Source organism: Engraulis encrasicolus, chromosome 2, assembly GCF_034702125.1.
Source record: "Engraulis encrasicolus isolate BLACKSEA-1 chromosome 2, IST_EnEncr_1.0, whole genome shotgun sequence".
Lineage (NCBI taxonomy): Eukaryota > Metazoa > Chordata > Actinopteri > Clupeiformes > Engraulidae > Engraulis > Engraulis encrasicolus.
The window spans coordinates 45,555,897-45,560,348 of NC_085858.1; the positions used below are offsets into that span (position 1 = coordinate 45,555,897).

General features: G+C 43.9%; 1 long non-coding RNA gene across 1 annotated transcript; it reads left to right on the plus strand.

Annotated features, from left to right (window-relative positions):
* The first annotated feature begins 1,941 nt into the window (after window positions 1-1,941).
* Window positions 1,942-4,137, plus strand: LOC134439576 (uncharacterized). Its single transcript, XR_010032782.1, has 3 exons — window positions 1,942-2,326; window positions 2,685-2,759; window positions 3,845-4,137. It is a non-coding gene; the product is annotated as an uncharacterized LOC134439576 (long non-coding RNA).
* Window positions 4,138-4,452: the final 315 nt, after the last annotated feature.

Below are 4,452 nucleotides of genomic sequence, written 5' to 3' on the forward strand. Positions count from 1 at the left end.
AACGACACCCCTGCTCCCATTGCTCCATCTTATCTTCCTCGCTGCTTCCTTGCTTCCACACCACTTCACAGGGAGAGGAAAAGTCTGCTCTTCCCAGCACGAGAGGCACTTGTAACACATGCAGAAAGATTGTAAAAACTGCAGATGGGAATAATGTTAATAATTAAAAAGATGAATATCAACCTCTTGTTGTTGGATTGCATGAATATGTTTCTGTTCTCAGCCTCCCTCAACACCCTGCATAAAAACATGATGTATCACATTTGTCTAGTGTGTGTTTGTGTGTGTGCGTGTGTGTGCGTGTGTGTGTGTGTGTGCGTGTGTGTGTGTGTGTGCATGTATTCAAGTGTGTATATGTCCACACAGACTGCGCCCCGCAGTTGGCATCAACTCAGACAGCCTGACATTCTCTAATTATTCAAACTCACACTGAGGAGGGAGAGGAACTAGAAAAGAGAGACCGAGTAAAACAATGAGAGAAAAAGAGAGAGACAGAAAGAGAGAAAGAGGAGAAGAAAGAAACAAACAGAAGGAAGATCAATAGAGCATATAGAAAGAAAGCGACAAAAAGACATAACACAGGAGGAAAGACAGAAAGAGAAGAGCAAGAGAAAAAAACCCAGATAGGACGAAAGACAGAAAGAAAGAAAAAAAAAAACCCACCACAGACACCATGGAAACGGGGGAAGTTACCGTGGCGCCGTTTGTGATGTAACAGTGACTGTACAGTGCTGGGCGGCCGGGCGGTGCTCCAGAGATACACTTCAAAGAGGGACTTGCATTACCCACAATCTCAGCTGTGGAAAAGGGTCCTGAACTGATCTGTATTAAGGTGGCACGCCGTGTTTACCACCGGAACGCAACTCTCATGTCGTGTGGTGGTGAAAGGATAAACCCATAAATAAGCACAGTGGCTCCCAAACTAGCTTCTACTGCAACCCCTCCCTAAGAAAATGTTCATACCCCCCATGACCACCTCCTTTGTCCATTATTTAGGCTACATTTTCATTTGAAATTCACAGGAAAAGTAAATAAATTAATCAATCATGGTCAGTCATGGGTAAGTGCTTAAGGCGTCTTGAATCGCCAAGCTTGCTGATTCGACTCCCGACCTGCCAGGTTAGTGGGGGCTCCCAATCTGCCGCACTGCTCCCTTGGGGCGCCATTGGGGGCTTCCCCTTTGCACGGTTGAGGCATAAATGCTATTTCTTTGTGAGCACTGTGTGCTGTGGAGTGCTGTGTCGCAAGAGAACTTAGTTATTATGGAATTATGTTCACTGTTCCGTTTTTATAAATTCTTTAAAGGAACAGTCCCATCGTGTTTCAATAATAAAGTATGTTTTTCTCTGACCTGGGATGAGCTCCTCCCGACCTGCCTCGTCTTCGGACGCGCCCCCTGTCAGCAACCTGCGCGGCACAAACTCATTAGCATTAGCTTGTCTCAGCTTTGCCTTCGGGTACATTTGGTGCTTTAAGTCAGAAGTGACCAAATTGGTCCACGTGTTCACTATTTAAACACTGCAGCATGACTAAACCCATCCAAAAGATTTTGCACAAAATGAAACGTGGCGCTTCGACTTCGACGCATTGATACCTTCACTCCTAGTCTCCCCCCCCCCCCCCCCCCCCCCCCCCCCTTTCCCCTCCCCCTCTCCCTTCGTGTGAGAGGACTAGGAGTGAAGATATCAATGTGTCGAAGTCGAAGTGCTCCGAATGTGTTACTACCACACCCCAGTTTGAGGGAGGGGGGGGCGGGGGTGACGAGGGTGACAGAGGCAATATGGTGGTGCCATGCAGTGCCTGCCCCGCTCCCTACCTTTGTCCCCTTCACACTAGAGGCCTCACATCTTCTTCAAGGTGGGGTTGCAGGTTAACCATTTTAAGAATATGTACTATTATGACATCACGTTGGGGGTTCCGCAGGCTCATAGGAGTCTATAATCCTTTTTCCATCCAATATAAAGTCGCTTTAAAATAATGCGCATTAAAAAGTTGATGCGACACAAGTGATGGAAAAGCGGTTAAGTCGCTTCAACGCCAGCTTTGTCGACCTCATTTATATCGCTCTAAAAAGGTGGATTGGCTAGAGATAAGTCGACATAAAATTGATGGAAAAGCGTTAAAGCGACGTAGGAAGTTCGTACATGCGCAGTGCTGTTATTATATGCGCGAGAATTTGAAAGCTAAGTTTGGTCGAGAAAAGGCAGGCGTCAAGGAATGGGGCTGGGGGAAAACGCTGTTTTGATTTTTTCGAAGAAATGGACCAGCTAGCTACTGGGTGCCAGGCCGGTCGTGGTTGCGAGGTCCTCTGCTGTTGACAGCACCGGTGAGTGGATTAATTGTTGTTGATGTAGGCTAGTGTTAACCTGGCTACTTTATCCGAAGGGGAACTTGCTACTGTAAACTTGCTAATAGATAGCCCTCCTCAGGTGTCACATAAAAGACTCCAGGTAGTACAGCTGTTTACATAAATGTCTTCTAGGTCTACTTTGTAATCTTCCCCCCTCGTATATCGCTCGCACAAGTAATGATATGTTTGTATCAAACAGGACACGATACTCAGACAGACATAGCGCAGTAGCTAAGTAAACAGAAAGACGAGGACTGACTTTTGCTAATGAAGCTATGGATCTGATAAACGATTTCTCACTGTTTACATTGTTCGTCTGGCTCTGTACAAATAGTTCCCCCTGATGACCAATCTGGTGTGGAAGACGAGAAAGAGGATGAAGGGGATGATGAGGAAGAAGAGGGTGCTGGTAAGTCAGGATCATCATGCTTTTGAATGTCATGTTATTCATGCTAATATTGTGTATCACAAAAGTGAGTAGCCTACACATTTCTCTGTTTTTTTGTTTGTTTGTTTTTTAAACAATTCAACATCTGACCAAAGTGAGGACTCCGGCACCCCTATGCGAAAATGCCCAGAAAGAGTCAGGTGCAGGACAATAAAAGTATTAATCCAGTGAAAGAGTAATAGAATAGTCCCGTGAAGTGAATAAAATCTGCAACACTGCTTCTCTTTTGTTAAATTTAGATGTACAAGAATGGTTTGATGTCAAAATCTTCAATAAGACCATTGGGGGACATCATGTTTAAATAGTACATATGCAAAAGGTCTCCTGCTGGAGTAACCTTTTGCCTCGGTCACTGCCTCTAGGTGACTTGTCTGACACTGACACTATGCCCTGCACTTCGTTCATCACTGGTACTCATAGTGCTGGTAGGCCTTCTGCTTGTCAAGGATGCACTTTGCCTGATTAAGACCTGAGGGTCGAAAAGTTACGCTCTCACTATTCAATTTAACAGAAGACAAGTAGTGTTTAGGACTTTATTCACTTTAACTTACCTGTATTGTAAGCATCCAAATGTTGGCAGCATTCATGTCAAACCATGTCAGTACCAGTACCATGCCTCACTAGAGGCAAAACACACTGTTGTCTTCAAACTACTCACGTGGGTACTGTCACACGTACTTGACACCATCTAAAACAAAATTGTTTATCTTGGGCTTATCAGTCCACAAGAAATGGTCCAAAGTACTGTGACACTGAACAAAATCATGCCTCACTGAAGACCTTTCTATGCATTTTCAAATAGGGGTGTACTCACTTTTCTCTTGTCAGAGGTTGAGATGTCATTTTGATAAACAGCTTCAAAATATTCTTAACACTGATATCCATTAAATCATTGGAACTGAATATGTTCACGCTTACTTCAGGCTAATATGTTCAAGCTTAGTTGACACCCTTTAACTTGGATTAAAAAAACCTCTAGTGTAATACCATGTCTCGGATAACTTAATTAAATGTGTTTGTATTTTATGTGTTTCCTCATGTAATAGAAGACTACAGTGGACAAGTGACCATGGAGGATTCAGAGCCCCCAGGCCCCACCCCAGCTGCAGCAGGAGGTAGTCGCCTGTTTCGCAGGCCACTGAAGAAAAAGTCTGTACTAGCTGCATAGAATCAGCAGCTGTCGGACTTACTGAAAAGGCAAGAGGCAGGAGGAGGAAGATGGAGAGATGCTAACTTCTCTGAGAACGTCCGTCAAGCGCCAGTTTGGAGCATCAGAATAACCCGCCCATTGCCTCTTCAAGCAGCCAAGTGGGCTTACCATTTAATGTTATTTAATATTTAATACTAATTATGAATATTTATTAAATGCATTTTTGTGAAAAAATGCCCATGTTTGTTTGTTTTTAATATACATATTCACTTGATGTGAATTCTGTGGTCTTTCACAAATGCATGTGACGCATCAGGTGACGCATCAGGGTATCTCTTATTGCCGCTGCCTCAGTGTCCTCCTCAGCTGACTCGGGATCTTCTCCTCTGCTTTATAATGTTAAATTCAACTCTTCAAGTGTTAATTCAACAGTACATTAACACTAAAATGAGTGGGACCATATGCTCTAAGCAGTGTTGACTTGAGACTGCAAATTTTACCATG